Genomic DNA, 12,546 nt, shown 5'->3' with positions numbered 1-12,546 from the left:
CGGAGTGACTAACACCCATCCCTAAGGCACTCACTCTATCGCTCGGTACCCCTGCAGGGGTGTTTCTTTCTGGTGAGTGGGGGAGCACGGGGGGTGAGCACTTCAAGTCACCGTTTGAAATACACACAGAAGTCACTGCTTTATGTTCCTGAGGTTGATAAACTGCATATATACTGAACTCTGCTATCTACACCATCCGGTTAAAGCCATCTTTGGGTTTTAAATGGACAACATAGTTTGAGAAATGTATTCATCTGCTGACATTTATAATATATAATTTTAAAAAGGTTTTTTTCATGATTCTCATGCGACCTGCTATGTGTTGTATCTCAATGTAATTTCAATTTGAGGCCATACCAATAATTCCCCTAGGAACTACAACAAAAAGATTTTGGCACTGGCACTTTATATTTATTATACATATTTTTTCACTTTTCAAAGGGAGTTTGCCCCTGAGAGAGCGCCATATTGTCACAATAGTTTTGAACTTTGGGGTGATTTCTAATTTAATAATTATATGTGTTACCGAATCAATTTCTATTTTCACAATATATATGTAACCTCTGGCACTGACACTTTATATCCATCACACACACTTCTTCACCCATAAGGAAATTTTTGCACCTTATAGGACGCCATAGTGTCACAATACTTTTGAACTCTGGGGTTAATTTTTAATTTTCCAGTTTTAAAGAATCATTTGTCACTCCCACATTATTTATGATAATCTGAATATATGAAGCACTCTTTTACACTGGGGTGATAGGAGTTTAACCCTTTATTTTTTATTTTTTCACTTGTTTTTTTGGTTTTTCACATATACGGTCATTGGTCGAGGTTTGACCACATTTAGGCACATAGGGGGGTAGCCCCTATAAGCACCTACTTTAATGAACATAGGTTGCAATTTATCCACCATTAAATACCTTATTGTACAATAGGGCAGCGCCACTTTTCTCCCAGACCACCTATCCTATCTATGCAATTAGACCCCTTGGGGAACTAATTAGGGAGAGGCTGCAGCTCGTATATTGTCCTAAGCGCGGATTTATCTATTTATTAATATCAGACATGAGTATTTAGGAACTGTGTTTGATATTGCATTCAGATGGGGTGAAGTCTCCCCAGGAAAAGCCAAACTTTGAAGATGCACACCAATTTATGAATGTCAACATGTGCTAGCTGCCATCAGGGGGGATCAAGGGACATGTTTTGGGGGTGCAACCCCTTCCTCTCAGCTACTTTATTATTGAGGAAGGGGTTGCACCCCCAAAACACGTCCATTGATCTCCCGTGATGGCAGATAGCACATGTTGACACACTGTGTGCCTCTTCAAAATTTGGCTTTTCTACAATTCGACAAAAAATTTTAAAATTGTAGCACACCATAAACGGTCATATACGGTCATTGGTCGAGGTTTGACCACATTTAGGCACATAGGGGGGTAGCCCCTATAAGCACCTACTTTAATGAACATAGGTTGCAATTTATCCACCATTAAATACCTTATTGTACAATAGGGCAGCGCCACTTTTCTCCCAGACCACCTATCCTATCTATGCAATTAGACCCCTTGGGGAACTAATTAGGGAGAGGCTGCAGCTCGTATATTGTCCTAAGCGCGGATTTATCTATTTATTAATATCAGACATGAGTATTTAGGAACTGTGTTTGATATTGCATTCAGATGGGGTGAAGTCTCCCCAGGAAAAGCCAAATTTTGAAGATGCACACCAATTTATGAATGTCAACATGTGCTAGCTGCCATCAGGGGGGATCAAGGGACATGTTTTGGGGGTGCAACCCCTTCCTCTCAGCTACTTTATTATTGAGGAAGGGGTTGCACCCCCAAAACACGTCCATTGATCTCCCGTGATGGCAGATAGCACATGTTGACACACTGTGTGCCTCTTCAAAATTTGGCTTTTCTACAATTCGACAAAAAATTTTAAAATTGTAGCACACCATAAAAGAAAAGGGCTTTGGAGGGGTTTTAAACTCTCCCCAAAACATCAATGATGTTCCTATTTTTTTTAATAACATCATTGATGTTTTTCTGGATGTTTTCCAATGCAACATTACACCCCATGATCTCCCCAGTCAGGATCTGTGCACTTTCTGAGGTGAAAGGATCTGGATCCACAACATCACGATCACCTAAAAAGATAGAAACCAAAAAAAACATGTATTATAAATATGCTGGCATCCATCTCTTACCTGAGCCTGTGGTCGCAGACACTCACCTGTTGTGGTGACTAGTTCCACCACGTCTTCTTCCTCCTCCTGCTCTTCTTGTCTTTGGGGTATTTCCCCTTCTTCCAGAGGTGGGGGGTCTCTGGTCTCCTCGGATGAGGGGTGTCCTCCAAATCTTTTCTCCCCTATGTGAAAAAAAAAATGGTATACTTAGCACACAGAAATTTGATGGCAGAACTATAAATATGAAACATTGCTTGGAAGTGGGGTACAATTGTCGATTTTGGCAGAGTTCCAAGATGTAGATTTTTTGGGGTCCTTTGTCAAACTTCAATACTTTACCTGTTTTGTACAAGCTTCACAGATGGAGACCCCCCTATAGTCTACACTGGAGCACCTGTGTGGGCCCCCTAATAAAAAGAAGTTCTGGTGTCCCACACTAGTGCTCCTGTGTCCAGATGTGTAAACAGCTACTGATTGTCCTCTCCTTACACAGAATCTAGTTTGCAATTCATTCTAGTAACAAACCCATCTACACAACCAAATTATTTTCAGACAAGTAGGCCCTAAAAAAATGTGGTCAAATGCATATGGCCAAAACAATGGTGTTTTATATGTCGAAAGAAAAATATTTGATACGAACGAATAATGTGCCCATGAACACGAAAGTTGCCATTTTAAACTGTACAACAGTTAAGAAAAGCATATGGAGCAGCATGAACGTAATAAAGACAAAAAGAATAGGAACACAGCACAACTACTTACTTTTTTGCAGTACTCTCTGGATCTTTCTGTACTGCTCATGTTCTCGTAATTTCAGGTCCGACCACCGCTTCCTGAGCTGATCTTTCGATCTTCGTACCCCGAAATTCCGGTGCAGACTTTTGACCACTTTCGCCATGATCTTGGCCTTTCGGACATTGGGGTTGGGGTAAGGTTCATACTTCCCATCATAGTCGGCCCGCTTCAGGATGTCGACCATCTCCAACATCTCCCCAAAGGACATATTTGATGCCTTAAATCGTCTCCTTCTGGATCCAGACGTTTCCGGCTCCGGGCTTTCCTCCTCCTCCTCCTAGTTGCTATAATTACCACGCACCTGCTCTGACTCCGCCATGTGCTCTTCCCCCACTGCGCCGAACGAAAAGGGGCGGGGAATAAACTAGAAAGAACGTCAGGGGCGGACGGAGTTACACGCATGCGCAGTGTGTATAAAGCGTAACACGCGTGCGAAGTACGTACGATCTGTGAGCGGAGGAAGGAGTATCGGAGGCGCCAATCGTGATAACGAAGGTAAGAGCCAAACTTGGGCCTATACTGCTTCTAGATTGAGGCCTATATTGTAACAAGATTAGTCGAGTTTTGCCTGACATTAGGGTTTGTCTTGTGTTGTGTCTTGCAGTGAAAATGGATATCTTGAAAGATAACGACTTTATGACAATCTTCATTGATATGTTCAGGGAGCTGCCCTGTCTGTGCCAGATAAACCACCCACATTATAAGAACCAAACAAAGAGGAAGGTAGCGCTGGATCAATTGCTGGAATTTGTGAAGACGGTGATCCCCACGGCAGACATCACCTATTTGAAGATCCTAATTGGTGGCTTGAGGAGCACTTATCTAAGGGAGCACAAGAAAGTCCAGGATTCCCAGAGATCAGGAGCAGCAGATGACATTTATGTCCCTAGGCTGTAGTACTATGACAGGCTGCATTTTCTGGCAGGTCAGACTGAACCCAGGCCAGCACTCTCCAATCTTCCTTCCACGCTTCCTTCCCCCCAGCTGAGGCTTCTGACGCCCAACCTGGGACTTCCAGGCAGCAACATGTGGAGGAGCCCAGCTTGAGCCAGGTATAGCATTCTTCTAAATATTTCTGCTTGTCCAATCAATGATGTTAACTAGATGTTAGTTTGGAGTACTAATTTATGATTGTGATTGATGAAGTAAAAACTACAACCATGTCCCTTTTTCATACACAGGGAAGTCTCAGCCAGGAGGTGGCCGGGCCAAGCAGGCTGCCTGATATCCAGGTCCCTCCCCTACACCTGCAAAGACAAAGTGGCAGGAAGAGGAGTACCCTGGAGGAGGCTGCCACAGGCCTCTTTTGGAAGACTACAGAGGCCCTGAGAACCCCCCACACTGTGGAGGAGGACTTTGCTTGCATAACTGCATGCAAAATGCTGCAGATGGAGGAGGGCCAACGACTCCTGTCGGAGTCCTTAATTTTGGAAGTTCTCAATAAGGGATTGAGGGGCCAAATAACATCTGCTACCCACATTTGTGACCTCACACATGGTCCTCCTCCTCCTCCAGGTCCTACTACTCCTCCTCCTCCTCCTCCAGGTCCTAATACTACTCCTCCTCCTCCTCCTCCAGGTCCTAATACTACTCCTCCTCCTCCAGGTCCTACTCCTCCTCCTGCCACATCTCCAACACCAGAGCCACAACCGGGAAGGAAGCGTGGAAAGAAGACCAGAAAGTGATGACCTGGGTCCAGTCTGGTCTGGCAAAAGATGCAGCCTCTTGTATGACCACAGCCTGGGGACATAGATGTCATCTGCTGCTTTCCGGACTCTGGGATAAGGACTCCTCAGGCCACCAATTTTGATGTTAAATAATTGATGTCTGCCCTGGGGGTCCAAGGCTACGCCAATTTCTACTGTTTCTCCAGCGTTGCCTCCCTCTTTGTTTGCTTCTGAGCTCTTAATAAAGGATTTTTTGTTTCAATTATACTTGCCTACGTGTGTTTTCCTTCAAAAAGGACAGTTTGTTTGTGAGGAGGCAGGTACATTTCAAACATACAATGTGAAATTAACAAGGGACACCAACACCAAGCAACCTTTTTGAGATTAAATAATACAAGATATCAATGGTGTTGTGGTAACTTGACACGCAAAACACACACAAAAATATTAGGGAGTAAAACTATAAAAAATAAAACAAAGATCAGCCTTGAAAAAAATACAAACCTAAAAAAAAAAAAAAAAAGAATTTTAATTTGGTCAGATGTGACAAATCAAAATATATTGAGGGAATCACGATAAATAATAAAGAAATAAGTTTGTGAGAAGTCTGTGTGAATATCAGCAGCAAAACTACTTCATTCTTCTCACATTATAAAGAAGAAGAGAGTGCGCTGTATTAAACCATTTTTGACATTGCAGCGTGACAAAAGTGCTGTATCCATTCCGAACGCTAATTTTACCAGACCGAGCTGTTCCGTCTCAGAATTTCTTCTGAGCATGCGTGGCACTTTGTGCGTCGCAACTGGCCACACACGGTCGGAATTGACGCGATCAGATTTTGTTGTCGGAAAATTTTATAGCCTGCTCTCAAACTTTGTGTGTCGGAAAATCCGATGGAAAATGTCCGATGGAGCCCACACACGGTCGGAATGTCTGACAAGATGCTCCGATCGGACATTTTCCATCGGAAAATCCAACTGTGTGTACGGGGCATTACTCTAAATCTTTATAAAAAATAATATGCCTATTAAATAAAAAACACTTTTGGCACTGTCCCTTGCAGAAAATGGTTTACTAGTTACTGCTCCTCACATGGATTGAAAAATACTCCTGGGGTTGTGTCATCATGAACTGGAGCTCAGTTCACACATCACTAATTAAGAACTGCCCACTGCTAACACCAGGCAAGAAGAAGTATATTGACATAATTTAACCACTTGAGCCCCGGACCATTATGCTGCCTAAGGACCAGAGGTCTTTTTCCAATTTGGCACTGCGTCGCTTTAACTGCTAATTGCGCGGTCATGCAATGCTGTACCCAAACGAAATTTGCGTCCTTTTCTTCCCACAAATAGAGCTTTCTTTTGATGGTATTTGATCACCTCTGCAGTTTTTATTTTTTGCGCTATAAATAGAAAAAGACCGAAAATTTTGAAAAAAAATGATATTTTCTACTTTTTGTTATAAAAAAAATCCAATAAACTAAATTTTAGTCATACATTTAGGCCAAAATGTATTCGGCCACATGTCTTTGGTAAAAAAATGTCAATAAGCATATATTTATTGGTTTGCGCAAAAGTTATAGCGTCTACAAACTAGGGTACATTTTCTGTAATTTACACAGCTTTTAGTTTATGACTGCCTATGTCATTTCTTGAGGTGCTAAAATGGCAGGGCAGTACAAACCCCCCCCCCAAATGACCCCATTTTGGAAAGTAGACACCCCAAGGAAATTGCTGAGAGGCATGTTGAACCCATTGAATATTTATTTTTTTTGTCCCAAGTGATTGAATAATGACAAAAAAAAAAAAAAAAATATTTACAAAAAGTTGTCACTAAATGATATATTGCTCACACAGGCCATGGGCCTATGTGGAATTGCACCCCAAAATACATTCAGCTGCTTCTCCTGAGTATGGGGATACCACATGTGTGGGATTTTTTGGGAGCTTAGCCGCGTACGGGGCCCCGAAAACCAAGCACCGCCTTCAGGATTTCTAAGGGTGTAAATTTTTGATTTCACTCTTCACTGCCTATCACAGTTTCGGAGGCCATGGAATGCCCAGGTGGCACAAAACCCCCCCAAATGACCCCATTTTGGAAAGTAGACACCCCAAGCTATTTGCTGAGAGGCATATTGAGTCCATGGAATATTTTATATTTTGACACAAGTTGCGGGAATGTGACACTTTTTTTTTTTTTTTTTTTTGCACAAAGTTGTCACTAAATGATATATTGCTCACACAGGCCATGGGCCTATGTGGAATTGCACCCCAAAATACATTCAGCTGCTTCTCCTGAGTATGGGGATACCACATGTGTGGGACTTTTTGGGAGCCTAGTCACGTACGGGGCCCCGAAAACCAAGCACCGCCTTCAGGATTTCTAAGGGTGAAAATTTTTGATTTCACTCTTCACTGCCTATAACAGTTTCGGAGGCCATGGAATGCCCAGGTGGCACAAAACCCCCCCAAATGACCCCATTTTGGAAAGTAGACACCCCAAGCTATTTGCTGAGAGGCATGGTGAGTATTTTGCAGCTCTCATTTGTTTTTGAAAATGAAGAAAGACAAGAAAAAACTTTTTGTTTTTTCTTTTTTCAATTTTCAAAACTTTGTGACAAAAAGTGAGGTCTGCAAAATACTCACTATACCTCTCAGCAAATAGCTTTGGGTGTCTACTTTCCAAAATGGGGTCATTTGGGGGGGTTTTGTGCCACCTGGGCTTTCCATGGCCTCCGAAACTGTGATAGGCAGTGAAGAGTGAAATCAAAAATTCACGCCCTTAGAAAGCCTGAAGGCGGTGTTTGGTTTTCGGGGTCCCGTACGCGGCTAGGCTCCCAAAAAGTCTCACACATGTGGTATCCCCGTACTCAGGAGAAGCAGCAGAATGTATTTTGGGGTGTAATTTCACATATTCCCATGGCATGTTTGAGCAATATATCATTTAGTGACAACTTTGTGCAAAAAAAAAAAAAAAATTTGTCTCTTTCCCGCAACTTGTGTCGCAATATAAAATATTCCATGGACTCGACATGCCTCTCAGCAAATAGCTTGGGGTGTCTACTTTCCAAAATGGGGTCATTTGGGGGGGGGTTTGAACTGTCCTGGCATTTTATGCACAACATTTAGAAGCTTATGTCACACATCACCAACTCTTCTAACCACTTAAAGACAAAGCCCTTTCTGACACTCATTGTTTACATGAAAAAGTTATTTTTTTTTGTAAAAAAATTACTTTGAACCCCCAAACATTATATATTTTTTTAAAGCAAATGCCCTACAGATTAAAATGGTGGGTGTTTCATTTTTTTTTTTTCACACAGTATTTGCGCAGCGATTTTTCAAACGCATTTTTTGGGGAAAAAACACACTTTTTTAAATTTTAATGCACTAAAACCACTATATTGCCCAAATGTTTGATGAAATAAAAAAGATGATCTTAGGCCGAGTACATGGATACCAAACATGACATGCTTTAAAATTGCGCACAAACGTGCAGTGGCAACGAAATAAATACATTTTTAAAAGCCTTTAAAAGCCTTTACAGGTTACCACTTTAGATTTACAGAGGAGGTCTACTGCAAAAATTACTGCCCTCGATCTGACCTTCGCGGCGATACCTCACATGCATGGTGCAATTGCTGTTTACGTTTGACGACAGACCGCCGCTTGCGTTCGCCTTAGCGCGAGAGCAGGGGGCGACAGGGGTGCTTTTTTTTTTTTTTTTTTTTTTCTTTATTATTTTTTTGCTTTTTTATCTTATTTTTAAACTGTTCCTTTCATTTTTTTTTTTTTAATCATTTTTATTGTTATCTCGGGGAATGTAAATATCCCCTATGATAGCAATAGGTAGTGACAGGTACTCTTTTTTGAAAAAATTGGGGTCTATTAGACCCTAGATCTCTCCTCTGCCCTCAAAGCATCTGATGACACCAAGATCGGTGTGATAAAATGCTTCCCCAATTTCTCAATGGCGCTATTTACATCCGGCGAAAGTCATAAAATGCTCGTAGCTTCCGTTTTTTTAGGCCATAGAGATGTTTGGAGCCACTCTGGTCTCTGATCAGCTCTATGGTCAGCTGGCTGAATCACCGGCTGCATTCTCAGGTTCCCTGTTGAGACAAGAGAGCCAGAGAAAAACACGGAAGACGGTGGGGGGGGGCTTTCCCTCCCACGGCTTGTAAAAGCAGTCTAAAGGCTAATTAGCCACTAGGATTGCTTTTACATGAAAGCCGACCGCTGGCTGAAAGGAATGATACCAAGATGATACCTAAACCTGCAGGCATCATTCTGGTATAACCATTCAAAGTCGTGAATGGCGTACCTGAAGACAAAAAAATGGTTAACAATAAAGCACAGTAAACGGTAAAGTATAAAAAATTGCATACCTGAAAAGCAAACATGATAAAACATAATAACAATAAAACATTGCAGAATAGAATACAGTAAAAAAGAGCAGAACAAGAGAGAGAGAATAGAGAGAGAGAGAACAATAAAACGACAACTATTTTTTTTTAATTTTATATATTTTTTTTTTTTTTTTACACTTTTTTTGTAACTAACTTTTATAACGGTAACCGGTTCCAGGTTCGGGTCTCTCAAAATGCGATGGCATCTTGGGAGACCCTGTGAAAGTGTGCCTAGTCTGTGCAATGCTGTACCCTACGCTAATACTCAACTAATGAATGGTAGCGTTCAAAACATTCACCAATGCAAAGACCAGGATTGTCAGGACAGGAGGGACAATAATAGAGGGTGTCACGCCTATATTCGCGCTTGCTGCAGACACAACATCTTTTTTGGGGGTTCGTTGGGTAGGGGTACTCGGGAGGACATAAAGAACATGCCTCTCATGCAGCCGACTGCATTTGGTTGGGGATGTGAATGGGGGAAGTACGGGCGCTGCAGAAGCGGTGGGTTCCCAATTAGGATTGGTGAATGCAGCAGGAAGGGCACTATGGGCACGACGGGCCTGTGTTTGTCTTCTTGGTGGCAGCGCGACACTACTTGTGCTTGCCACCTCACCAGCTTGAACTGCACTTATGGGACTCGCCACGTCACCAAGTTTTACTGCAGTGCTGGTTTGACTACGACCGGGGTGTACTAGGCCGCTGGCGCTTGCCAGTTCAATAAAAAGCTACCAAAAAAACTGTTAGCGATCGCAGGGATCAGGCCTGACTCTGCGAATGCTGCAGTTATGCGTTAAGTGTTTTGTAAGTGACAGTGATCGATCGATACTGCACTTGGGTGGGCTGGGCCAGGCGGAGGGGCAAAATGCAGGTGCTAGCAGGTATCTGGGCTGATCCCGCTAACACTGCGTTTTTGGGAACCCTAAACTGCTGGGGACGCTAGTATAGATCTGATCGGATCAGATATTGATCCGTTCAGATACTATACCACTAAGGGAGGTGTACGGTGCGTGCGTGGGTGTTAGCGGTACTGGCGCTAATCTGACGCTGCTTGGGGCTGGTGCTTGCCAGTTCACCAAAATACTACCAAAAAAACTGTTAGCGATAGCAGGGATCAGGCCTGACTCTGCGAACGCTGCAGTTATGCATTTAGTGTTTTGTAAGTGTCAGTGATCGATCGATACTGCACTTGGGTGGGCTGGGCTGGGCCGGGCGGAGGGGCAAAACGCAGGTGCTAGCAGGTATCTGGGCTGATCCCGCTAACACTGTGTTTTTGGGAACCCTAAACTGCTGGGGACGCTAGTATAGATCTGATCGGATCAGATATTGATCCGATCAGATACTATACCACTAAGGGAGCTGTACGGTGCGTGCGTGGGTGTTAGCGCTACTGGCGCTAACCTGACGCTGCTTGGGGCTGGTGCTTGCCAGTTCACCAAAATGCTACCAAAAAAACTGTTAGCGATCGCAGGGATCAGGCCTGACTCTGCGAACGCTGCAGTTATGCGTTTAGTGTTTTGTAAGTGACAGTGATCGATCGATACTGCACTTGGGTGGGCTGGGCCAGGCGGAGGGGCAAAATGCAGGTGCTAGCAGGTATCTGGGCTGATCCCGCTAACACTGCGTTTTTGGGAACCCTAAACTGCTGGGGACGCTAGTATAGATCTGATCGGATCAGATATTGATCCGTTCAGATACTATACCACTAAGGGAGGTGTACGGTGCGTGCGTGGGTGTTAGCGGTACTGGCGCTAATCTGACGCTGCTTGGGGCTGGTGCTTGCCAGTTCACCAAAATACTACCAAAAAAACTGTTAGCGATCGCAGGGATCAGGCCTGACTCTGCGAACGCTGCAGTTATGCATTTAGTGTTTTGTAAGTGTCAGTGATCGATCGATACTGCACTTGGGTGGGCTGGGCCAGGCGGAGGGGCAAAATGCAGGTGCTAGCAGGTATCTGGGCTGATCCCGCTAACACTGCGTTTTTGGGAACCCTAAACTGCTGGGGACGCTAGTATAGATCTGATCGGATCAGATATTGATCCGTTCAGATACTATACCACTAAGGGAGGTGTACGGTGCGTGCGTGGGTGTTAGCGGTACTGGCGCTAATCTGACGCTGCTTGGGGCTGGTGCTTGCCAGTTCACCAAAATACTACCAAAAAAACTGTTAGCGATCGCAGGGATCAGGCCTGACTCTGCGAACGCTGCAGTTATGCATTTAGTGTTTTGTAAGTGTCAGTGATCGATCGATACTGCACTTGGGTGGGCTGGGCTGGGCCGGGCGGAGGGGCAAAACGCAGGTGCTAGCAGGTATCTGGGCTGATCCCGCTAACACTGTGTTTTTGGGAACCCTAAACTGCTGGGGACGCTAGTATAGATCTGATCGGATCAGATATTGATCTGATCAGATACTATACCACTAAGGGAGCTGTACGGTGCGTGCGTGGGTGTTAGCGCTACTGGCGCTAACCTGACGCTGCCTGGGGCTGGTGCTTGCCAGTTCACCAAAATGCTACCAAAAAAACTGTTAGCGATCGCAGGGATCAGGCCTGACTCTGCGAACGCTGCAGTTATGCGTTTAGTGTTTTGTAAGTGACAGTGATCGATCGATACTGCACTTGGGTGGGCTGGGCCAGGCGGAGGGGCAAAATGCAGGTGCTAGCAGGTATCTGGGCTGATCCCGCTAACACTGCGTTTTTGGGAACCCTAAACTGCTGGGGACGCTAGTATAGATCTGATCGGATCAGATATTGATCCGTTCAGATACTATACCACTAAGGGAGGTGTACGGTGCGTGCGTGGGTGTTAGCGGTACTGGCGCTAATCTGACGCTGCTTGGGGCTGGTGCTTGCCAGTTCACCAAAATACTACCAAAAAAACTTAGCGATCGCAGGGATCAGGCCTGACTCTGCGAACGCTGCAGTTATGCATTTAGTGTTTTGTAAGTGTCAGTGATCGATCGATACTGCACTTGGGTGGGCTGGGCTGGGCCGGGCGGAGGGGCAAAACGCAGGTGCTAGCAGGTATCTGGGCTGATCCCGCTAACACTGTGTTTTTGGGAACCCTAAACTGCTGGGGACGCTAGTATAGATCTGATCGGATCAGATATTGATCCGATCAGATACTATACCACTAAGGGAGCTGTACGGTGCGTGCGTGGGTGTTAGCGCTACTGGCGCTAACCTGACGCTGCCTGGGGCTGGTGCTTGCCAGTTCACCAAAATGCTACCAAAAAAACTGTTAGCGATCGCAGGGATCAGGCCTGACTCTGCGAACGCTGCAGTTATGCGTTTAGTGTTTTGTAAGTGACAGTGATCGATCGATACTGCACTTGGGCTGGGCCGGGCGGAGGGGCAAAACGCAGGTGCTAGCAGGTATCTGGGCTGATCCCGCTAACACTGCGTTTTTGGGAACCCTAAACTGCTGGGGACGCTAGTATAGATCTGATCGGATCAGATATTGATCCGTTCAGATA

The sequence above is a fragment of the Aquarana catesbeiana genome, linkage group LG03, assembly GCF_042186555.1.
Source record: "Aquarana catesbeiana isolate 2022-GZ linkage group LG03, ASM4218655v1, whole genome shotgun sequence".
Lineage (NCBI taxonomy): Eukaryota > Metazoa > Chordata > Amphibia > Anura > Ranidae > Aquarana > Aquarana catesbeiana.
This window is presented reverse-complemented; position numbering follows the sequence as displayed.